Raw genomic sequence first — 26,801 nt, 5'->3', positions numbered from 1 at the left:
CAGTCAAGAAAATAGGGCAGGGTTTGAGATACAATACACAATACAATACACACCATAAGAGAGATGGACAGGATCCAGACCTGTACAGCTAACATATTAGGCCGGGAGCCAGGTCCACCCGTCAGGATGTTTTTTGCTACCTTTTTTTCATTATTATTTCCTGTTATCCCATACCTTGGGCCATCACAAGTTGATAATGACCACCCCCAACTCAGCCCCGTTTGGCCTCAGGGGCCAAAAAACCCTCTTTTTGGGAAAAGCTTCTGGCGAAATTATGTAATTGCAAATATGAGGGTACTGCAACTGCATAAATGGTCAGATAAGTCTGAAACTTTGCATGGTGTATCCTGACACATAGGGGAACGTATCAGAATAATACTCTGGGGTTTACTACCTTTCTATTGTAAAATATCACCCTCAGAATACCCCAAAAGACAAAAAAATATCTGTCCGCCTGACAAATTGTCATCAAAAGTGATCATTTTCAAGTATTTTATTTAGAGGTGGGCATAGATTAATTTTTTTAATCTAGATTAATCTATCTGCAATCCTGGATTTAATCTAGATTAATCTTAAAATGACTAAAAAAAAAAAAGAAAAAAAAACTGCCGAAGGCATTCAAAATATGTGTGTTCTACCCAAATAATGACCAGAAGTAAGTCCTTACTTTTTCTTTCCTCCTTATGTTTCTCAGGCCAGGTGGCCCATTACACCATGAGCCCATCTCCCGTTTCCAAAATGCATTACAGACTGTTTGAAAAAACTGTTTTGCTATGATAATTGGTAATGAAATATCAAAATAATGTTCAATAAGATGTACTTGTGTTTAATAAGTTGTTTTATTCAGAAGTTAACACAAATAAATAATATTACCAGTACAGTACAGTATCTAGCACTCTCAGGAGCAAAACAGAAAGAATCATTTCAAACTTGAACTATGTGACATGGCTTGACTCAACTGCTCCAGTGGAGTTGCTCAGTGGCCAATGGTGTCAACTGTGGTTGTACTGGGCAGCTCCCAGGTGTGAATGGAACTGTATGAATGTGAAGCAGGGCGTTCCTGAAAAAGAGCATCTGTGCTCAGCGAACCTACCCTGGGTAAATAAAGGTAAAAAAAAAATCATTTTTTTTTTTAGATTAATGCGTTAATTATATTATCGCGCGATACTAGTATAGCGTTAACGCAACACGTTAACGCCGTTAACGGCCCAGCTCTAATTTTATTATACATGTTGCTGCCTCACATGGCTATAAGAAACTTCCCACATTTATAAGTACAAGATGACCTTTCTATCTAGAAGATTACAGCTGCTATGACAAGTTCTCCATTGTACCTCAAATCGAGAAAATATAACATTCAAGCATTACCCTTATTTCTTTTTTTCTCTTATTTTTTTTACATCTAAAAAATATATTAAACAATAGTTGAGACTTAAGTAATGTAATGCTATACTATCTGAAGTTAATTACATGAAACGGGGCTGAGTTGGGGGTGGCCCACCGTATGGTAAAACTATTAAAATGTCTATTCCTCACACCACAGACGTCTTCTCGCCTTCTGCATCGCTGGGTCCCACTCACTCCCACTCTCACGGTCGTCACTCACATCCTCTGGTTGGGCTCCCTGCCGGCTCCGCCGCCTCCCACATCACGTCATCCTCGCTGCCATCCATGGCATTTGATACGCAGCGTTTCTTAAACCCGTTGATGATGCTCTCTGGGGAAACGTCAGTAAGGATCCATTCACAGAGCAGATGTAGTACAGGCTTCTGAATTAGAATGTTCTTTTTGTAATATATATATATATTTTTTACTAAACTTCACTCAGGTGTATTATTGATACTCTCATTGATACTATATGTTTGTTTCTGACTCAAAGTGTGTGTGTGTGTGTGTGTGTGTGAGAGAGAGAGAGAGAGAGAGAGAGAGAGAGAGAGAGAGAGAGAGAGAGAGAGAGAGAGAGAGAGAGAGAGAGAGAGAGAGAGAGAGAGAGAGAGAGAGAGAGAGAGAGAGAGAGAGAGAGAGAGAGAGAGAGAGAGGGGAGGGGAGAGATGAGGAAGGGGCAAGAGAGAAAGAGAGCTGAGACAGTGTGTGTGAGAGAGAGAGATAGAGAGGGGGGGGGGGGTGAGTCCTCAGCACTTGTGTGGGTGAATGTAACAAGTTCCGTAACGTTTTCTTTCCCCTATTATTTCATGCACACTTTATTCATTGTTTTAAATTATTATTTTCTTTTAAGTTATTTTGTGCATCACTCTGTTTTGAATTTGATGCACATTTGCAATGCATGAGGGTCATCCTTTTGTGTTAAATGGCTGCATAAAGCAAGCATTAGTTGACTCTCATGTTGATAAGAGTATTAAAACTTGAAAAATATCAGTTTAAGGTAGATTTAGAACACAAAAAATATGCGATTCATTTGCGATTAATCGCAAGTTAACTATGGACAATCATGCGATTAATCAGATTAAATATTTGAATCGATTGACAGCCTTACCACATCCACCACCTGTAGCTGGCTTGTCATTCCACTCGGTATGATCACTAGGTCATCATGCATGGCTTTCACTTGCTTTTTGACTGGCTCAGTCAAGTGTCCACGGAAAGCATCCAAAACCAGCATATTCCTCTTCTTTTTTAGTCCCCCACGCTGTCTGCCCCACACAACCTTGAGCCAGTCCACCACAAGCTCTATCTCTCCATCCAGCCCTTTGCCTGGGCGCGTCTATTCGAATACCAACCGCTTTGTGCGTTTTGCTAATCCGATTGGCCACTGACGTTTCTGGTCATGTGACATGTGCGCCCAATCGCGTGACGCGCCCATTTCCGCCCCGACCAGCAGCAAACTACCTAATGCCTAGTTTATCACTGGTTAAGCTTAGGCGATTCTTTCGAAGTTGGTTAAGGTTAGAGTTTGGAATCAGGGCTGGCGTTCTATCGCCATGCTCTAAGACAAACTCTAACCTTAACCAACTTCGAAAGAGTGCCTAAGCTTAACCGGCAAAAGAACTTGCCATCCCACGATTGGTGCACATGTCACATGACCAGAAACGTCAGTGGCCAATCAGATTTGCAAAACGCACAAAACGGTTGGTATTCGAATATAGACTGCCTGGGCACGTACGATAATGCCAGCTTGCATCATTCGATTCTGGCTCCTCCCAGCAGTGCGTCATAGTGTCCTTGAGCAAGACACTTAACCCCTAACTGCTCCCGATGAGCAGGTTGACACCTTGCATTTTTGCCTCCGTCGTGTGTGAATGGGTGAGTGAATGGGTGAGTGAATGGGTGAATGTGAGGCATAAGCTGTAAAGCACTTAGAATAAAAGCGCTATATAAATATAGTCCATTTTCCATTTACCATTGCCTCTTTAGGTATTGAAGTCACCAACTGGGCTATTCTTTGTTCTGATATAATCAGAACCTAATAAACTGCTCTGCGTTGTGTGAAACCCTTTAAAGCCCTGTGGTACTTTCAATAAAGACCAAATGGTCTTGTTCGACGACCAGCTGAGCAGCAGGAGAAATGGAGAGGAGAAGGTGTATAACAGCATCTGTTTTAATTCAAAGTTAAGAGTGTAATTACAATGAAAAATGGATTCTGCAATGATATAAGGGTACTCAAGTACTATGCCACCGATCCCTTATATCAGACTAATGTTAAAGTAGATAGTTGATAAGTTGTTGATGGTCTTTGTTCTCTGGCTGATGAACAAAGAAAAGTCTGTTCTCCCTCCAAATGTGCTTTGTCTGTTGATCTCCTCTGCCCGCGTTGTCCGCTGTGTGAAAAGGTAGGTGTGTTGTCTTGGTGGTTCCGTTTCAGAGTGTCCTCCCACCGTCACAACACCCACCTTATATCAAAAGCCTGGGCCCTCATTCATCAACGTGTTCTACGCACAGATCTGTGCTTACCCTGTGCGTACGATCATTTCTAAGCAAAGAGTGGGATTCATCAATTTCGACTTGAACTTGACTCCGTGCTTACATCTACGCACAGGTCAGACCAGGCGTACCTGGCGCCCAGTGGTAGAATATATTATTACAACAAGGAAATGAGCTTCTGTGCATAATAACACTGGCATGTTCTGTACGAACCGTAGTTCATTATAGTTCATTGTAAAATAGCAACAGTAGTGTAATTATGGTCAAAACCCTATAAATAGCATTTGGAATAATAGATCTTTCTCTCAGAATGAATGCAGCATGGTTTATATAGCGGTATCGGAATATACGGGGTGTAGGCTACTGACTGACTGCGCTCCGCGTAGCTTGATTGATTGATTGATTGAAAAGTTTATTAACAGATTGCAGAATGGGTACAGTACAGTACAGCTCAGTACATACAATTGTTAATTGGGGATGCAGACCAACTTTCGTCTTGTTTACATCAGGGTCCCCCATTTTCAATTCATCATAAATCATAAAGCTCAACTCGTTATTATTTTGCGCAGACCGCAGAAACACGGGAACGTTTTGATTATATTTAAAAGGCTTTACGTTAAACGAAACAAGTGGAATTTCGAAGCTGTAAGCAGAATACAAGTCATATGAATATAGTGTTCTTCCCCCTTTTTACTGTATAAGAAAGAATAGAAAACGCATTGCAATGAGATAGTGGACAGACTATGTATATGATGGGATTCAAGTTCGCGTTTTTGTTGATCATAGGCATGCTGTCAGAGTATGATATCAGAACATTTGTCGTCACAGATCATGTCCTAATAGAACATAGGCTATGGCATGGATCGTGATATTGTGTGGACTGTTATTATTACTGTCTGTACCGGTACCACCCATTGTGACAACAGCCTTGTGAGTCCCGCACACAAACATGATGGAATTCAAGTTCATGTATTGAAAGGCAGGCTACATCATACATGCAGTGAGATTCATTGCTACCCAATACTGACATCAAAATAGATTGTAGTATGCCTCTAGAAATCATATGCAGCAGGTAGAAAATTGACGGGAGATCCATCGCGATTTGGAATCAAATTGAGGAGAACTTTAATCCCTGGGTATTAATCAAACAACACGGGAAAAGGCAGTCATATTCCAGCGCGGTATTTATTAGTGTTTGCGCTGCCCAGGCAGCAATGGTTAATAGATATCATATCCGACATCACCGTAAGTGTACACGTCTATCAGCCTGTCTCATGACACGCTTCTCTCGGCTTAGTAAATTTTTCCACATTTCATGGGTGTATTCCATTACCGTATATGGTTAATCGGGGCGTTTCTGGTATGCAAATACGTGAAAGCGTGCACGAGCCGCGGCGCAGAGCCAAGGTGGGATTCATCATGACAGGTGTGCGTAGAGCCTGCGTACGCACGTGTGATGAATCCCGACTTCCCTGTGCGTACACTAGTTCTACATTCCGTGCTTACGTGTGGAAATAGAACATTTCTACGCACACAATTGATGAATGAGGGCCCTGGAGTCTCTGCGTGATGTCACCAGAGTGACATCAGCAGATGTGTTCCTCCAATCCCAGGCCTGCACCGAGTATTTGAAAACGGAGGAGGGCCCACCTTCTTATTTCCTTTGTTTTTTCAATCAAAGAACAAACACCGTCTAACTAACATAATACTTTGGTTGTTGAACTTAAGATATATATATTCGAATTGAGCTTGATTACATAAACACAGAGATATCATATTTCACCAGTTTCTTGTGAAGCTAACTGATAATCACAATAAGTTTCCAATTAAGCCCACTTCTTCTAGTTTTCTAATCCTTCTTTTACCTTACATCAATATCTCTTTTATACAGTTAGTATTCAACACATTTAAGTATTGTCCAATGTAGATTCAGACGTGGCCTAATTTAAAACTCTGTGATTCCCAGCCATAAACCTGGCATATTTTATATCATTAGATTCAAGATTATGTCCACAATATAACAGGATTTTCTGTAGTTCATATTAAATTAATCCAAGTATACCAATAGTCATTTGAAAATGTACTTAGTGTTACAGAGAATGGAGACGCTTGCTCCTCCCCTGGCAGCTGCAGCATGTTGTAATCCGACCAGATGACCTGGCCTGCCTGTTTAGACCTGGGGCATGAGATACCGGCTTCCTGTGCTATAATCAGCCACAGGACCAGTTTAACAGACCCTTGATCTATTGTCTGCAGCTGCCAGCAGTTGTATGCAAATGACCTCCTGGTGTGAGCCCACGTCTCTGCAAGCACACACACTCTAAGCTTGTCACTCTGGGCATATCAGGTTTAACACAGGATTTTAATTTGACCTCCAGTTTCAGGCAACATATGTCTATCTATGGTTACCAAATACTACCACAGTCCACACTTGGATAGAGATTAACTATCCTTAATTAGCTAGTATTATATGCTAACCATAGATCCCAACTTCTACGTATTTCTTTCCACTACCTGGATATAAATAAACCATTTTAAATCATATTACATACAGCATCCCACACTTAGATCCTAAAAATCAAAACAACATTATTTTTCTACATCCCTTTCCTATGTATAATTATAAGCTCAAACATTATTGCAGTCCATTTTCATTATTGTGTGCAGTGTGCAGTCTTTGACACTCTCTTTCGTACCAGGATCAATTTCCCACTGGTTTCCAATGTGGGTTGTCAAATTCTGACTTGGAGCAGGGAGAAGGGGGGTCAATGTTTTCTGGATTGACCTGGCCCCCCTCCTCATTTCTCAGAGCTGGTGCAGTTCAAGACTGCTGAATGCTACAACCAACTCTGGGAGGTAGAATCAGAAAGCCAGTTGCCTTTCGATCCCACCCCGTCTTCTGTCGAGACCTCATGCCTCGTCCTGTTACTCGAATAGGGGTATGACCCCCTGCTGTATTGCCGGTTCAGTTGAACCAGGAGCTCTTCCCTCGGGTGTCAGTTGCGTCGATCTCAGGTGGGGTGATTAGATCTCCCCTCTGGCGCTGTCACGGCTGTGAGGAGGTTGTTGTTGTCTTCCGCAGTCGTCGCTGGCTCAACCCCCGTTGACCCTCGGATTAGTGGAAGAGGTTTGATTCTCCCCACCCTCCGCCTGGTCGTTGATAGGGGCGATAGCGGCTCCACCCTTTCGCTTGATGACACCCTGGTCAATTGCTAAGGCCTTGCAGCCTGTCTGTTGACAGCCGGAGTTGATGACACCCTGGTCAATTGCTAAGGCCTTGCAGCCTGTCTGTTGACAGCCGGAGCAGTTGATGAGGCCTAGCAGCCTGTCTCCTCGTAGATTGCCTGTCGTTTGGCCTCTCTCGTTCCCCTCCGAAGCCTCAAGACCCGGTCACTGCGTTGGCCGGAACTCTCAACGCTTGAGAGTTAGGCTTCTCCTGGATCTCTTGGTACCCGCAGTGTTGTGATTCCCCATGGAACCTCTGGGTAGACACTAGCCAGTGTCCTGGATCAACAGTACCGCTGGAGTCCTTGGTCTCCCTCGTACCACACTCGGATGACTGCTGATTCCCCAATCTCCCATTCGTATCCTGCAGTGAGTATATATCGCTTCGGTGGACAGCGCAGGTTACTTCTACCACAACAATTGATTGAGAATCCATATTTTTCCTCCCTCAGACACTCTTTACTGGTCTGAGTTTGACAACTTTCTTTTCCAAATCATTTATCTATATATTTCATGGCTTCTAGATTGTTAATATTCAAAATTCAGAAACATTCACATGGCTCTCATTATATTATGCTGTCAAAACAGTATAACCCCACCACCCTTTGATGTGGAATAAAATTCTAAACATCATACCTTCATCCCTGGACAGCTGCCGCCGGGCCCGGACAGCCAGTACTGACACGACCTCTCTCCCAGTAGTCCTACACGTACGGCAACAAATCACAGTCCGCCTTAAACACACATTTTCCACTCGCTCTGCCAGCCTCTACTAAACCGTCAGAGTGCCCCACAAGCCAATTATCAATTGCACATGTCCACACCCTACACAAAGACTATTTGGCCAATGGCGACCAAAACCTACTGAGCTTATCAATGTACAGAGAATCATGTTTCCCAACACTTTCACCAATCGCGACACAACCCCCAGATCCTAGATCCGGATTTTTAATGGGCGGAGAACAAAAATCCATGAACCAGCTCATGTCCATTCACATTGTTCTCAGTCCATTATTATAGACATATACTACCCAGTCCTGCCGTGTCGAGATCACTCCCAGCCTGCCAGGTTTCCTAAGAAAAAATATAGAAAAGAAACAACAACAAAAAACAAAGAAACACATGCCCAAAACAATAATTGAAAATAATAATCAAAACTTGTGAGCATTTCTTTTTCAACTCACTCTTAGAAACAAAATTAACCTATTATCTAAGGGCGTGTCCACCCCCGTATATACTAAGAAACAAAAACGGAAAAATCAAACGAATAAACAAAATGAAAGCTTCCGGCCTAAGTCAGGAATTGCTTATATAAAAAACCAGGAAAGAAAAAATAAAACGAAATACCCTTCATTATTCCTGATTGTTAATCTCCATCTATCAATATCATAAAAACCTAGGAACGACTATGGGTCTTTTTAATTTCTTAATCATGCAGTCCACCCTTTGACCAATCTGAATGTTGATCAAACATGGATAATCTACTGACCACTAGCTGCCGCAGTGTCACATCATTTCATTGTCTAATATTGAATACCTAATATTAACCGTTTAACATTTGATTTGATGTTCTTGTTAGTCCGATTAGTTCACGCATCCATCAGTTACTCCATCACGCCATATTAATCACACATCCATTTTAGTAACTTCCACTCATAACCTAATCACCTAACCCCTCTATTTATTTTTTATTCTATTTTCCTTCTAATCCGTAGTATATATTTTCTATTAAATTTATTCTATTTGTATTCTAATCAGTTGTATATATTTTTTATTCTGCCGGCGGCCTCTGCAGACATGACCTTTGAAAATGACCTATCAGTCCACAGATCCAGCAAACCTGTCCTTGTTCCCTCGGTTGTGGGACCCTGTGGGCCCCCCGCCTGTAATCGGATGGCCCTGGGGTCATCGGGCCCAGAGCATGTCCTTGCTGTCTGCCATTACCGCCATGGCTCTCACCTCTGACAGTCCTTTCCTGGTCTCGCCCCCCTTGAGCCTGTTCTGGGGAGAAAACCACGTACCTATTTTGTTCCGCCACAGTTCTTTGAGCCTGTTGTTGGGAGGGGTCTGGAACCCTACCGCGCCCGAGACTCCCATCACCCTGTCGAGGCCCCGCTAACTGTCCGGGCAACGGGGCACAAGGCATTGCTTGATCACGGCGGCCTAACTCCGACGCCCGAAGCATGATCTCAATAGCTGTACCATCTAGCAGTGCAGTCTTTCTCGCCAGTTCTTGTTCCAGTCTCTGAGTCTCGTGTGCGGCTAATTCCGACGCCCGAAGCATGACCCCAATCGCTGTACAATCTCGCAGTACATTCTTTCTCGCCCATTCTTGCTCCAGTCTCTGCGTCCCGTGTGCGGCTTGACCAATCTCCAGTTGTGTCTTCATCAAGTCTCGATGAACTGCCTAGTGTCGTTCGAACGATGCTATAAACGCTCTCTGTTGTCTATAGGATGACGCCTCTCCCCCCATCTCAGAGCTGGCGGTCTGACTTCCCATCTCCGGGCCCCGCCTCTCATCTTGGCTCTGGTGCTGAGGGGGTCCTAGACAGGGGGAGCTTGCGGGCCGTGGACACTGTACTTGATACCGACCTTGGTTTTGCCCACACCCACCTCTTCTGTTCCGCTCACATTCTCTAGTAACATGGCCGACATTCCCGCACGGCCAACACACAATTAACCGCGCTTTGGATCCCTTCGCGCTCCCTCTTTTGTTTCCACCTTGTCCCCGTTGTTCTGGCACAGGACCCCCCTGTGGCCCCAACTGGGCCCGTCTCTGGTAATTTGATTCCCCGTTGGAGCCCGTTGGCTGTGCGGACTGGATTAGGGCTTGGAGGTATTCCACTACCTGTCCTGCCTCGGTTGGCTGTTGTTCTTGAGGGAGGCACGTCCTCCGCTCTTCCTCCACCCTGGCCCTTGCTGACTGGCTCCTAGTCATCGGGCCACGTCTCTCAGTTTGGTACTGATGGTGGGGGTGGGGGAAACCTAGGCACGGGACACAGGTGGGCTGTAGAAACTGTTCATGTATTATCTCATACCTGCTGTCGGTCTCTATTCCAGCCGTACGGCCAGAGTCAACTCCCTGGGACTGCTGCAACAACATCGCTCTCCTCAGTTGCTTTCTTTGTCTCTTGGTTAACTGGCAGTCACCTGCAACGGACACTTCAGCGTGGATCGGCTCGGGTAATACAGTTGTCTCTGGGTCGCTCTCCTCAAAGACCCCCTGTGTTGGAGTTAAAGACATTATTTCCAGTCCCTCCGTCACACTGGTCTCAGGAGGGGCATCAGTCACATTCAAGTCAATCAGGTTAACGTCACTGTTCAATTCGGTCAATGAAATGTCTGCAGAAGTTATCGGCATTACCCCACTACCGGCATTATTTCTTTTCATTGCCTTTCGTAATCTCTTTTTCTGTTTTTTGATTTGGGTACGCATTCTATACCGGCCTCCTTTCTTATATTTACATACAAGGTTTTGTAACGGTCTGAATATCTTTGGCCATTGTTTCTTCACTTTTATTGTGACATTTCCAGTCGTTGAAATAGACAGATTGTCTACCCTTTCTATGGTTATTGCATCTAACCCTCCAGTTGCTCCTATCTGTGTATTGCCATTCTCACCTCTTTCAAACACTCGTAATATCACCGTTTGGAAAGCAAGTTTCTCTGTATTTAAACTATTTTTAAAAAACTTGAGTTAATATCACTCACACTGGCAGAGTTACTGGTGCAAACAGGAATTGACAAAACGCTTTGTGTGATACTACACCCAGACTTTCAACAGTCAATTTGATCCCCCGTTTGGAGTTTGGAATTGTCAGCACCGCCTCTGTCCGCCCTGGCGCAGCTGTGAAGAGAGAAAGAAAAAGCATACACTTAATTATCAGTGGCATTTCCCTTTCACAATCCATCATTTATCTTTAAGCATGGAATGTCGGGCATCTTCTATACTAATATCACTTTAGAGAGTGTTTGTGCAATTTTCTTTCGAATTTTTAACGACACAGCCTTAATTGTTTTCTGTTGTCTCCATCGGAAAACTGGATCTCCCAATCCCGTTGTCATGCTCCTTCTTCACACAACTCTGGGGAACCCTATTTCGCATCAGCCTTTTCCTTCTGTTGATCAATCAGAAATTTGTTATTCACAGCCTATCATTTCTAAACATTTGTGCTGGATATGGTAATTTAGGTGAATAAAATCACTTTAACTCTTATTTCTCTGCAAATGACTATGTGTATCTTTAATTCTAACCTTTCCTTCTATGTGTAGCTTTATTTATTTCTATCTGAGAAAGCCTAAAAATGTATCCCTCGCTCACATCACATTTTACATACCAGTAATACACATATTTCACACATAATTTTGCACACAATTACTACACATTCCCCCGTAACACCTAATCTCTAGGTGTTAGACCCACTTCTCACGAGAAAAGAAATAAATTTTCAGTGACTCATGTCACCGAATTCTCGTGGCTTGGAACAATGTCCCCCAACCTGTTTATTAAACCACAGGCGCAGACACCACCCCCATTTTGAAATCCCCGCAGACCAATGACATCTCACTGGTCCGCCGACTTGTAGCCCACGGCGTCCCCCCCAGTTTGCAACCTGGAACGCGAAACCCCGGGCTTCCTACTCAAGGATATCCAAAGTCCATACAACTCTCAACCACTGCTGCACACACACAGCACCTCAGACTCAAATTAACAACCGCAACCACCTCCACCTAAACATCCACACATAATATGACTCAATGCGCGCAGCGTGGCAGCGAGCTTCGACGAGCGCACACATGGCGCATCCCCGTCAATGCGCGGAGGCAGACAGCGAGCCACGACGAGCTGTCTACCACCCACGCCACGACGTCCGCAGTCCCCGCACCCCCGTTAAAATGAAAAGAAAAATTACACGTCTCGTCCATCTACCAACACCGCCATCGCAGGTGCAGCCGAGCAGAGTGACCCCTCACACGCAGGTCCATCTGCGTGGAGAGTCCCTAACCTGTCCTCAAAGCATGCTCCGACTTACGGCCCACCATCATGAACGCCCAAACCACTGGCACGGAGACCTGACGAGAGCCAGAGAGTATTGTCCCACCGCTGGCTGCTACAACATCATCGCCCTGACGCCGGCCAATACCACTACCAGCACTAGAAACCCCCAAAAAATAACAATAAACTGCATTAGAAACCTACAGAAAATAACAATAAACAATAAACAAGTCCAAATAGGAGAGAAAGAGAGAGAGAGAGAGTGAGAGAGAGAGAGAGAGAGAGAGTGAGAGTGAGAGAGGCGGGGCGAGGGGGGAAGAGGGAATGGTAGGGAGGGAGAGAGAGAGGGGGGTTGAGGGGGGGGTGGGGAGAGAGAGAGAGATAAGGGGGGTGAGTGAAGGAGAGAGGGAGAGAGGGAGAGAGAGAGGACTTTAAGAGAGATTAACACCCCATTGGCCGAAACTACACTAAATACAATATAGCCTGTGCCGCATAAACGGCCAACCCTCTCGACAAATGACCCCACTCTTAAAGAATGACCTCCCAACCAGGACGGGAGCATCAAACTATCCCATAGAGAGAGAGAGAGATCAAGGGGGAGGAGGGGAGAGAGAGGGAGAGGGAGGGAAAAATAGGGAGAGATGTGAGGAGTGAGGGGGAGGGAGAGAGAGAGGAAGGGAGAGAGAGAGAGAGAGAAGGAGGGAGAGAAAGGGAGGGAGAGAGAGGGAGGGAGAGGGAGGGAGAGAGAGGAGGGGAGAGAGAGAGAGGGAGAGAGAGAGAGGGAGGGAGAGAGAGAGAGGTGGGGAGTGAGGGGGAGGGAGGGCAGGAGAGAAGGAGAGAGACAGGTGGGGAAAGAGGGGAAGGGAGGGCGGAGGGGAGAGAGGGAGAGGGTGAGGGAGGGAAAGACAGGTGGGGTGAGAGGGGAAGGGAGAGCGGAGGGGAGAGAGGGAGAGGGGGAGGGAGAGAGAGGGAGGGAGAGAGAGGGAGAGAGAGGGAGGGAGAGAGAGAGGTGGGGAGGCGCGGGGGAGGGAGGGCAGGAGAGAAAGAGAGAGGGAGGGAGAGCGAGGGAGGGAGAGAGAGAGAGAGAGAGAGAGAGAGGGAGGGCGAGTGAGGGAGAGTGAGGGGGGGGGGGCTTGGGCCCCACATTCCACCACCAGATTAAACTATTTCACCAAACTATCACAGCCTAACAATCTAACTCTATTATCAAACTAACCTCTAAAAGAAAAATCTCCTGTGTGTAGAACCACATAACCCCAAAAACAGTTTCGAATGGAAACTTACCCTGGCCTCTGCTGCCCCCTACTGCATTCCTAAATAAACACCACCTTCCCCTCAAAAATGGACGCCCGGCGCCCCTACTCAAGATGGCCGCCTCATCGCGAGATATCCCGAGAGTCTCATCATGCTATGTCGTTAGCACAGGTAGCTTAGCATATTAGCTTCGTTAGCTTTAGCTCAGCGCAGGTAGCCAACCCGTCCACCGCTCCACGCACCCCTATGACGTCACAACCGGCGACCGCTTAGCAACATTAGCTCCTTTAGCGCGGCTAGTTAGCATTAGCTTAGCTTCACCCACAACACCATAATAACGTACCCCAACGGCCCATTGTCCCGTTTCGCCGCGCGGGCCGACACCTCGCAATGTTAACGCAACACCACTCCCCCCTACAACAGAACTCTAATCCTCTCAAAACGCCAGTGTACAGATTTAATCAAAAAATAAAAACATTACATCACACAGGCCCTCTCAAAACACTAGCTTGACCCCACCGCCTTCGTTTCCGCAGTGCCCAGGACGACTTCCGGGTCAAACTTTCTCTCCATTCGATCCCTTAATACATTAAACAATTATTTTATCCGCGGCGAATTTGAAAATTTTAAAGTGCCTTACACATCCCCGTAGTCCCACGATACTACCGATCGACCACATACACTCGAAACTACGCCGCCTCGTCACTAGTATCCCCCGGACGCCCCCCAGGCTAAATAAAGTAATAATAATAGTAATTTAGGACCTGCTCCGAGGTCATCAATTGGCACACATGCGATGCATGCATGCAATTCGTATCTGCGATTAACCCATCCCGTCGCCCTTCCCCCCCAAGGGCAGCCGGGAGCAGACAGGCGTCAACGTGAGCCGCGCCAGGGGACCAATCCAAGTGCTCCTGTCCGTCTTCGTCAAGGACGCCACAGCGTTAGCGATCTTGTTGTTGTGCATGTTTTTCCATTGGGTTTATCTTATCGGGGGGGAAACCCTTGCGAGCACGGGGAGAACATGCAAACTCCACACAGAAAGGCCTGGGAGATACCCCACCTGGGTAACTGGCATCATGGAAACCTGGTCCCCAAGCGGGAATCGAACCCTGGACCTTCTTGCTGTGAGGCGACAGTGTTAACCACTACACCACCGTGCCGCACGTGCGGCTAATGTAGCAGCTAACTGCTGCTGTGTTCCAACGGCCCTCGAAAAACCGGCGTTCAACTATTACATTTCCCCACGGCTGTTGGTCATTAAAATTTCATAATAATACAACAATAAGCTCTTACGTTTCGTCAATCATTCCTAACCCTAGCCATCATTCAAACATACATAATATTGTCACACCTAACCACAAATAAAAACACAAACATCCATTCAGATTTTGATCTCTTGCTATTGTTACCAGAACGTCCGCGCGGCCATTTTAAAAACTTCACATTTCATTTTACTTTTTTCAATAGCTTCCGCGCGACTATTAAAAACGAGATCAAGTGCAACCGTTCACTTTAACTGTACTGAATGTTTAAGATTACAACCAGTATTTTGAACCGCATCGTTCTCAAGTACTATTGTTCGCCGGTCATCACGGCGGACGTGCCTCGTAATATGTTCCGGAGTATCACGCACTAAAAGGGATCTTCCGCGACTTTGGGGTTTCTGTAATCCACAAACTCAATTTGTAGACAACCCCCTCGTCATCTTGATCTATTTGAATTACACCCTAATGCGGGCATAATCTTCATTTAGTTCGGTCGATATTAATGCAGAGAGCACGTTCGTTTCGTCGAATTGAAACAGCCACGGCTGCCTCTGTTTTAACATGTTACAACCTACGTATACTTCCAGTCAGGCCTCCCTCATATTACTTGACTCGCTTATGCCCCGTGATCCATAACAAGCCCCCTGTACCATATCGATCGCTTTTCGTCACTTACAACTTCTGATTTACATGATCCCAACAATGTTGAATTAGTGTATTAATTAATGTCCCGCCGATGGATCAGCCCCCCGCCGTTTGCCGTTTTGAGTTACGGCTCCAGGCCGGACTCCGCTCCACCCCGCCAGCATAGACACACAATTCACCCATCGTCCCGACACGTAAAAAAATTACCACCTCCGCTGCATCCGGTTCTGGGTTAAATGATTAGGTCCATTTCCATTCCTCAAAATGCGCCCTGTCGAATCTTGCCAACACCAGATATACCGAGCCCACGATTCAATAGGCCTTTCATCTCAATGTAGTCCGACGCTTCAATCCGCACTATGATTACAGTAGTTATGCCCCCCCAACGCCTCAAATATCTAATACTATATGAGGAAATATTCTTTGTCAACCCCCGGTTCGAACTGAGCGACCACATATTCCGCCATTACACTCACCTATTTTTCAGGTTCTGATGCTGTCGAAGTCCTTCGGCAGCTTTTCTGAAATCATCCAGTGTTGTTGTCGGAAAAAAATGAGATTGAAGGTCGCTGCTGGTTCCCGGGTTGTCAACGGCACCAAATTGAAGTCACCAACTGGGCTATTCTTTGTTCTGATATAATCAGAACCTAATAAACTGCTCTGCGTTGTGTGAAACCCTTTAAAGCCCTGTGGTACTTTCAATAAAGACCAAATGGTCTTGTTCGACGACCAGCTGAGCAGCAGGAGAAATGGAGAGGAGAAGGTGTATAACAGCATCTGTTTTAATTCAAAGTTAAGAGTGTAATTACAATGAAAAATGGATTCTGCAATGATATAAGGGTACTCAAGTACTATGCCACCGATCCCTTATATCAGACTAATGTTAAAGTAGATAGTTGATAAGTTGTTGTTGATGGTCTTTGTTCTCTGGCTGATGAACAAAGAAAAGTCTGTTCTCCCTCCAAATGTGCTTTGTCTGTTGATCTCCTCTGCCCGCGTCGTCCGCTGTGTGAAAAGGTAGGTGTGTTGTCTTGGTGGTTCCGTTTCAGAGTGTCCTCCCACCGTCACAACACCCATCTTATATCAAAAGCCTGGAGTCTCTGCGTGATGTCACCAGAGTGACATCAGCAGATGTGTTCCTCCAATCCCAGGCCTGCACAGAGTATTTGAAAACGGAGGAGGGCCCACAATCTTATTTCCTTTGTTTTTTCAATCAAAGAACAAACACCGTCTAACTAACATAATACTTTGGTTGTTGAACTTAAGATATATATATTCGAATTGAGCTTGATTACATAAACACAGAGATATCATATTTGACCAGTTTCTTGTGAAGCTAACTGATAATCACAATAAGTTTCCAATTAAGCCCACTTCTTCTAGTTTTCTAATCCTTCTTTTACCTTACATCAATATCTCTTTTATACAGTTAGTATTCAACACATTTAAGTATTTTCCAATGTAGATTCAGACGTGGCCTAATTTCAAACTCTGTGATTCCCAGCCATAAACCTGGCATATTTTATATCATTAGATTCAAGATTATGTCCACAATATAACAGGATTTTCTGTAGTTCATATTAAATTAATCCAAGTATACCAATAGTCATTTGAAAATGTACTTAGTGTTACAGAGAATGGAGACGCTTGCTCCTCCCCTGGCAGCTGCAGCATGTTGTAATCCGACCAGATGACCTGGCCTGCCTGTTTAGACCTGGGGCATGAGATACCGGCTTCCTGTGCTATAATCAGCCACAGGACCAGTTTAACAGACCCTTGATCTATTGTCTGCAGCTGCCAGCAGTTGTATGCAAATGACCTCCTGGTGTGAGCCCACGTCTCTGCAAGCACACACACTCTAAGCTTGTCACTCTGGGCATATCAGGTTTAACACAGGATTTTAATTTGACCTCCAGTTTCAGGCAACATATGTCTATCTATGGTTACCAAATACTACCACAGTATGTTTTTTGGTGTTTCAAATTCACATATGGGGGAGTTCGGTTCCATTTGCGAGACTCGTTAGCATGACAGTGATTATGCTTGTTTCCAGTAGACGTCACAATCACCAATTTGTCACCTTTCTCATGCACAGTTGTTAGCATGTCAATAAACACAGGCGTTGGATCAGTGTTGCCCATCTGATCCAGGGGGTATGAGTGTTTCTTCCTTAACTTGATCACATAGCACTGATAAGACAGTAGCTTCTCTCTGAAGTCTGAGGGCAGGCGCTCCTACATCGCAGTGACAGCCTGTTATGCAGCATCAGTCTTCTACACCAGCTGATGTTAGCTTTGAACTCGGCGGGTGGTATGTTGAACTCTTTGGCGATTTACAAGGCTGTCAGCTGAAGGACAGCTCTGGTAATGGGCATACCTTCATTATATCTTTCAGTCACTTATTCACACACCCTCCTGTCAATCTCCTGGAAGCGGCCACTTTGCGCACCGCGGCAAGCTTTTCTCTGACCGTTTGCGTTTTTGTCTTTTTGGGCTTGCCATCTTCTAACTCTACACTCTGTAACACCATATTTCCTGGCTGCTCGACAGTTGTTTGACGACTGCTTAGTTGATCACCACAACCTTACAATTGGCATCATAACTCCTCTATTGTTGGTTAACTTGCCCGACTTTTGAGCCACTTTCTTGGAGCTGGTCGCTGTGTCCCTCCATCTCCATCTCTCCAGGCACCTGTTGCTGTGTTGAAAAGTCTAGAGACCCTGATATATAAGACAATGCCCCTTTTTCAAAGAAAATTCTAGGAAAAAAACTGTCTTATATTCGGGTCAATATGGTAATATGAATGAGAATGGAGACGTTTTGAACGACTGAGCTCTTGATTTAAGGGCTAATACTATAGACAGCATGTAAATGTGAGTTTTTAATTGTATTCTCTGTATTCTGTCGTATTTGTTGGTAATGAGTTAAACAGATCTATGTTTCGATGTGTTAAGAAAGTTACAAATAGTGCATTTTTTATCTACAAAAAGGTAACAAATTAAACAAATCACGGATTAGAGCTTTAAAGGGACACTGTCCCATTAAAGAAGGTCACAGGTCACAGGTCGAGCAAGACCACCTCTCTGCAAATGGCTGAATGCTGCACCCTGATGAAATGCATCAGAGGGATATGAGAAGAAGAAGAATCCTAATTAGGCTGTGTGTAATATTGTGATCCAATTTCTACTATTATAGAAAATAATAGAAACTAGTGGAGACCAGTAGACCAGTATAGGCTATAGATAGACACTGACGAGTAAAAGACCACTGACACCAGTGAATGGAATAGACCCGTATAGAATAGTGAAACCACGTTGTGTAGTGACTAGCACAGGAACACACCACTTCTATTGATCACTGCAGAAAAGCAAGACACCACTACTAAAAGACTGTGAGTAAACCCTGTTGATCAGTCAAGCAAAATAAATGCTGGTACGAGCCACTACAGATCAAATCAAATCAAATCAAATGTATTTGTAAGGCCCGACAACACACGTTAATGTCCCCATGGGCCGGACACGTCTTCTTTAAACAAGTCAAGAAGAAACATCACAATCAGTCAAGAACAAAACAAGAACACCATAAAGTCAAAAAAATTGTTTTTAAATAAATGCAAACTAAATTAATGCAACACTCCCAGACATACCCCACACGAAGGTAAGGAAAAACTCACTAAAACCTAGCAATAGGAAAAAATGCACCACAGGCAATGTGGAGGAGAGAAACCTTAGAAGGGCCGTTCAAGGGGGGATCTCCCTTCTTAGATGTCGGTGACAGTAGTGTTGCAATAAAACAGGTGAACAGTTGGTAGGCATGCACTCATGTGTAGTGAAACACAGATAAGTGCATGCGATACCAACTGGACATTTTGAAAGATTAAAGATAGAGCTGATAGGGATAGCAACTGAACATTTTTAAAGATTAAGATTAAAAATAGAACAGACCATAACCAATACTGCTGTTACAATAACCAACAAGAGGTCACACATCCATTACAGACCAGTACAGACCAGTACAGACCAGTGTAAAGCGATACCAGACCATCAGTGCAAGCTTTGTTTACACAGTAGAAGAGCAGTAAGAGCGGTAAGCTCCTACGTGAAACTATATTGGCGTGCAAAGAGCAGAATATTATTAGCTGTCAAGGGAAGCGGGATATACTGCTGAATACAGCCGCTGAGGATAGACACTGTGTGTTTCCATCCAATCAGGTCACTAACCCTGCCACTAGCTACAGGCAAATCTCTGGATGCACATCTGAAACTGTGTGTGCGCATAATGCTCATGTTTTGAGTTGTGTGTGTGTGTGTGTGTGTGTGTGTGTGTGTGTGTGTGTGTGTGTGTGTGTGTGTGTGTGTGTGTGTGTGTGTGTGTGTGTGTGTGTCCTTGACCGATGGGCAGGAGACTCTGACAGCTTTGTTGGCCAACAGGGATTTTTTGGGGGTCTTTTGATCAGAGCAATCTTACAGCTACAGCTGTCTGAAGCACGCCTGCATGCACACACACACACACACACACACACACACACACACACACACACACACACACACACACGCACACGCATACACACACACACACACACACAGACACACACACACACACACACACACACACACACACACACACACACACACACACACACACACACACACACACACAAACACACACACACAGAGGCCAGTGGTTAGGACTGAGGATGATGAGGATGGAGTGATGATGGAATGTGAGGTTCTACAGCATGTCAATAGCCTCCTCTGTTCCTCTCAGCCTACATGACTAATGAACAGGATCCCAGTACACCAACCATATTGCTACTAATAGTACTGAAATACGATCCTAGCGCTATAGAATATCACTGTTCGAATGAAATCATTCTAATTCCAGTGTTGTGTGATTTCCACCTTGGTATTGTTTAATTTGTAGGCTTGTAGGCTTAGGATGGCGCTGCTCCGACCGGCTGCCTTTCTGATCGCTCCATCGAGACTGTGCTTACTTTTGTTAATTTTTATAGTTTTAAGAGTTTTATTTGCACCAACTGTTGGTGCATTATATGTGTATGACCGTCAGTCAATCATTGACATTGGATTAAGGAAAACTTACCGATTGGATTGCTCTCTGGATCGGATTGCTGAACAACAGCAGTGGCCCGCCGAAGGCACGACGACGTGGAAGAAGAGCTGGGGTCCGAAATAGACTGAGGTCCAAACGACACAGAAGCACATTGCCCAGCATATTGTTGGCCAATGTGCAATCGATAGGAAATAAACTGGACGACATCAGAGCACAGATCCAATTCCAGAGGGACATTCGGGACTGCAACGTCCTCTGCTTCACAGAAACTTGGCTGTCTCCAGATGTCCCAAACCATGCAATAGAACCGGCAGACCACTTCTTCGTTCTCCGCAAGGACCGGACGGCAGAAGAGTCACAAAAGACGAAAGGAGGCGGCATTGCTTTCATGGTAAACAAGGAGTGGTGCGATATAGGCAACGCAAAAGAATTGTCTAACCACTGCTCCCCAGACCTGGAGTATATTACCATCAAATGCCGACCCTTCTTTCTCCCAAGGGAGTTAACGTCCATCATCATGATCGGAGTGTACATTCCACCACACGCGAACACTGGGGCCGCACTTTCAAAACTACACGACGAGGTAAACAAACTACAGATAGCTAACGTTGACGCTGCCATTTTGGTTCTGTCATTTCTATCAGCATGTGACCTGTCCCACCAGAGGCGAGAACATATTAGACCATGTATACTCGCAATTTAAGAATGGGTACAAGTCACAGGCTCTTAGTCCTTTCGGCAAGTCGGACCACGCCGCCATCTTTCTTTTGCCAAAGTATAAACAAAGTCTCAAGCGAACGCCGGTAGTATCGCGAGAGGTTAAGCGTTGGACTGTGACGTCAGAGGAGACACTGCAGGCTGCACTTGAATGCACAGACTGGAGTGTATTCCGTGATAACACAGCCAATATTAACGAATACACTGAAACGGAGCTTGACTTTGTCTGTACTCTGGTAGAAGAAACAATCCCCTCTACCACAATTAGAATCTACCCAAATCAAAAGCCTTGGGTAGATAAATCCGTCCGTGAGGCTCTGAAAGTGCGCACCTCAGCCTACAACACCGGGCTGGCGACAGGCAACATGGAAGAACACAAGACGGCAAGATACAATGTCAGGAGAGCAGTAATAGAGGCAAAACGGCATTATAGGGATAAAGTTGAACTTCAGTTTGAACAGGCTGACTCTAGAGGTATGTGGCAGGGCCTCAGAACAATGACAGATTACAAAGGCACCTCCCTCAAACTGAACAGTGACATCTCCTTAGCAAATGATCTCAATACCTTCTATGCGAGGTTTGAGGCTGTGAATAACAACACCAGCCTACAAGCCACGGCAATGGGGGGGCGGGGGTCTGCTGATGGAGACTCTGTGTTCAGGGTAACAGAGCATGAGGTGAGGCGGACCTTTAAAAAAGTGAATATCAGGAAGGCAGCAGGACCGGACGGCATCCCCGGCCGCGTCCTAAAAGTCTGTGCCGACCAACTGGCCCCGGTATTCACTGACATCTTCAACCTGTCCTTAGAACAGGCTGTCATCCCCACCTGTCTGAAGAAGTCCACCATCATCCCTGTACCCAAAAAATCTACGCCCGCTTGCCTCAACGACTACCGCCCTGTAGCCCTCACCTCCATAGCCATGAAGTGCTGTGAGAAGCTAGTGAAGGGCTACATCTGTTCCTCCCTCCCCATCAACCTGGACCCCCTGCAATTTGCATACCGCCCTAACAGATCCACGGAGGATGCCATAGCCCATGTGCTGCACACAGCAGCATCACACCTGGACAAGAGGCAGGGGAACTATGTGAGCATGCTGTTCATTGACTACAGCTCAGCATTCAATACCATAGTCCCCTCCAAACTCATAGCCAAGCTCAGGGACCTGGGCTTGAACTATGACCTCTGCCAGTGGGTCTTGGACTTCCTGACGGGCAGACCCCAGGTGGTAAGAGCAGGCAACTGCACCTCCTCATCCATCACGCTCAACATAGGGGCCCCCCAGGGCTGTGTTCTGAGCCCCCTCCTCTACTCCCTGTACACACATGACTGCGTGGCACAGCGGAACAACAACACAATCATCAAATTTGCTGATGACACAGTAGTGGTGGGCCTGATCTCTGCCAACGACGAGAGGGCCTACCTGGAAGAGGTAGAGAATCTGTCACAGTGGTGTCAGGAGAACTGCCTCTCCCTGAACGTCAGCAAAACAAAAGAGATGATTGTGGACTTCAGGAGGTCGGGGGTCAAGGACTACAGCCCCCTCAGCATCGACGGGGCACCGGTTGAGAGAGTGAACAGTTTCAAGTACCTCGGAGCCCACATATCCGAGGACTTGACATGGACCACACACATTGACAGTGTTGTGAAGAAGGCACGACAACGCCTCTACTTCCTCAGGCGCCTAAGGAAGTTCCAAGTCAGTCAGAAGATCCTTAGGAACTTCTACTCGTGTACAATCGAGAGCATCCTGACTGGCAACATCACCTCCTGGTTTGGGAATAGCACTGCACAAGACCGTAGCAGACTACAAAGAGTGACACGTTCAGCCGAATGCACAATTGGAGGGGGGCTTCCCACCCTCCAGACAGGGGTCGGGAACCTATGGCTCGCGAGCCATATATGGCTCTTCTGGTGACAGCATATGGCTCCCAGAAATGTTTGAGTAAAAAAAAAGATTTTTTTTTTTTTTTTTTTTATACTTGTGATATTTCTTAATAATACTGTGTCATTTTAAAGTAAACAGAAATTAGTTTTGAAGATACAGCTAATAGTATCTGTAGCTGAAGATATAGCGAGCAGAGCTGGCGAGGGAACACAAGTGGACAGAAATTAAAAATCTTCAACCTGAAGACCAGCTGATTCTTAAAACTTGGAACGAGCTTCCTGTGACATACCACACAATGCAGCGTGAGTATTGCCGTATTGACCATGTTTGGCTCTACATATGCATGTGGGCAGTCATTCTCGCATATGAGGAACATTAAGACCAACCTACGCTCACGTTTAACTGATGGAAGCCTCAACGCCTGCATGAAGCTCAACCTCACCACGTATGAACCAGATTACAAGGCCATCAGAAAAACCATGCAGCACCAGAAGTCGCATTAAAAGTAAGACATATTTAATTTATTATACGTTAAAAATACTATATGGCTCTCAATGAAATATATTTAGAAATATTTGGCTTTTATGGCTCTCCCAGTCAAAAAGGTTCCTGACCCCTGCTCCAGAACATTTACAACAAGCGGTGCAGGGGGAAGGCTAAGAGAATCATCAAGGACTCCAGCCACCCGAACAACTGCCTCTTTGAACTGCTGCGGTCAGGCAAGCGATACCGGAGTCTTAAGGCCAGCACAGAAAGACTCAGAAGGAGCTTCTATCCCCAGGCCATCAGGCTGCTCAACGAACAATAAACACTATGCAGCAACCATCAAATGCACACAGCACACACATCCACACGCACACACTCACTTTAAATGGGCAACTCACTGCAGCACCCACTTTACACACTTTAGAACACCTAAACACACTTTACACTTTATATTTATTGGTAAAGGATTTGCACTAAAACTCGCACACCTTACTGTAAATTGTACCTAAATTGTACCTCATCCCATTTCTGCTCTGCACTACATAGTATTGTATATTAGTACATTGCATAGTATATTGTATATTGTATGGTAACTCAGTTTCTTCTATTCTGCATCGAACATTGTACATATGTCTATACTGAACACTGTGACCTCTATTTTCACTTCTATTTTACATGCTATACTATTATTTTTTTTATTTCATACTATCTTGTCTAACACAGTCTCTGGAGCGAAACAGTAAGAAGCATTTTGTATAAAAGTATTCTGTACTTCTGTATGACAACTATTAAAGAAACTTGAACTTGAACATAGTCTGTCATAGGTTTAGAATGTGGCCATGAAACCCATTTAGAAGCAAGCAAAGAAGCATTTTCCCCCCTGAAAGTTGCAATAGGCAACTTCAGAGAAATTAGCAAGAGAAATTAGCAAGAGTGAGTTACCAACCACCTCAAACCGAACCTAAGCAAAACAGAATTGCTTCACCTGCCGGCCAAATCCTCCCCGCTGACCGACCTTTCCAATACAGTGGAAAATGTAGCCGTGGCCTCGTCCTCGACCGCCAAGAACCTTGGTGTAACTGAGGGGTACAATTCCCTGACTGTATTGAATAAGTATGGTATCATTAAACCACTACTGAGTTATGTACATTACTACTGGCCATACAGTACACATGTATATGAGATGAACACCCCCACAATAACACGGCTTAACAAGAAAGTACTGTTTATAATAATATTTATTAGAAGAGCACCAAGATTATCTTACATTATTTATTAAGATTGAGAGTTGCGCTTGTAAGGCGAAGAATGTGCATGAATAGGTCAAGAGCGTAAGTCCATGAGCATATTACGCAGGAGATAATTAATACCACCTGTAACATAAGAATTATATATGGTACACTAGTAGGTCAGCTGGAGATACTAAGGGGGTTCCCTCCGGTTGTAAGCCAGCAGGGGAGAGGATTTGTCGGTAGCAAAAGTCTGGATCAACGAGGAATAAGGAGACTCCAGGTACAGGAGACAGTGCAATAATCCCTTGATCCGTAGACAAAGCAACAGCTATTATCCGGTGTGCAGTGCCGCATGGAGGAAAGCTAGCCAGCCTCAGAGTCCTAGAGGCGGGCTCGACGGTGCTCCTCACAGGGTAAATCCCACACGGTAGTGGGGGTAGACGATTCTCTGCTCCAACAGCCACAGGACCAAAGCAATATAATCCAGCCAAAAAGGGCTCTGTAGTCGTCGGTGTAGGTTATCCAGTGTACATATCCACACGGTTCTCGTCTAGGGCTCCTCGGATGACGGCACAAGGTTAGGTCGCCCAGCCTGGATAAGCACACTAGCTCGATACGATGAAACGTTGGTAATGCTGGTCACTGTAGAACGGTAGCCGCACGATACACTATACATAATAGACTATTACTTAATAATAGAATAGGTCGAACTCGACGATACAGCGTTAAACTCTGACACTTCAGCTATCAATTCGCACGCGGTCTCAAGGCTCTATTTCGGGGCAAAACGGGCCCACTTCACAGCACGTTGTATCGTGGTGTGAGGCTTCAACTTGTTACGGTAACACTAGACTACTGCTGTATCCACCTGCAACGTATATATACGTAAGGTGAACAATCTAGTACCAGCCTTATTTCTGTCTCATATTACTGCGCAGAACCGGGCATGTCCAGGCATGTCTTAGCGGTGACTTTGAACTAGACATTGGGGGGTATGGCCGTGGCGCCTAGGGGATCGCTGTCCAATAGGAGAACGAATATTATGGTCTGGCCTGTACTAGGTAAAGGGATATTCCGTGTATATGTACAAAGAATATACAAGGGATATCAGACGATATACAAATACTATACAATATATCTCAAGTAATAAATATATATATTCGGTTTAATCTGACCCTTTGTAACAGCCGCCTCCTAATTAGTCCGCACCTAATTAGATAAGCAGAGACAGATTAACCGCACTGTCCACTACTCAATATCCGTTGTGAGGAGTAGGGCAATTCACAAAGTCAGGGGGTCATGGTCGTCATCAAGAGAGTCGTGGAGCCTTGGCAACTCTATCAGCCTCGCCACGGGTCGGGTGTATGTCTGCCCCTGGACGAGCACTTCTGCCGCTCTGACCTTTCCGTCGGCACCAGTGATCACTTTGCTTACGCGGCCGGCCGGCCACATAGCTCGGGGTAGTGACTGGTCGATAATCATGACGACTGTGCCTTCCGTCAAATTGTCTCTTTCTTTTACCCATTTCTGGCGGGTCTGTAGAGACGGTAGATAGTGGAGGAGGAAACTGTTCCAAAACTTGTCAGCCAATACTTGACTGTACCTCCACATTCTTCGGCCGTTCGCTTCTTCAGGTCTGTACACTGTCTGTGGGAGCGCGGGGTCCAGCCGCCCCATCAAGAGAGTGTTGGGGGTGACTGGGTCGACATCTGCTACATCACTTGAGACGTAACCGAGGGGCTTTGAGTTCAATACTCCCTCGATCTCCGTGAGGACTGTCGTGAGGACTTCTTCCGCCACGGTCTGGGCCCCAAGCACGGCGTACAGGGCTGTCTTTATTGAACGTACTTCTCGTTCCCAAGTTCCACCGAAGTGAGGTGCATTCGGGGGGTTAAACTGGAAATCAATCTGAGAGGGAGCGAGGTGGGTCTTAAGTTCTGTGCCCATAGCTTGGAAGCTCTCTCTCAGCTCTCTTTCTCCGCCTTTGAAGTTTTTCCCGTGATCAGACAATAATATAGACGGTTTTCCTTTCCGCGATGTGAATCTCCGGAAGGCCATAAGGAATGAGTCCGTACTCATGGTTGGAAGGAGTTCTATGTGTATCGCTCGGGTGGTCATGCATTTGAATACAATACCCCACCGTT

At 45.4% G+C, this 26,801-nt stretch overlaps 1 protein-coding gene across 2 annotated transcripts in view; it reads left to right on the top strand.

Moving 5' to 3' along the window:
* Window positions 1–26,801, top strand: part of grik5 (glutamate receptor, ionotropic, kainate 5) — a gene marked incomplete at its 3' end in the record, with an annotated part of 295,760 nt that overhangs the window by 30,251 nt on the left and 238,708 nt on the right. The gene's annotated exons all lie outside the window — the stretch shown is intronic.

Source organism: Notolepis coatsorum, assembly GCF_963971535.1.
Source record: "Notolepis coatsorum genome assembly, chromosome: 19".
NCBI lineage: Eukaryota > Metazoa > Chordata > Actinopteri > Aulopiformes > Paralepididae > Notolepis > Notolepis coatsorum.
The sequence above is the reverse complement of the archived record's forward strand: the minus strand, read 5'-3'. Positions and strand labels throughout refer to the sequence as shown.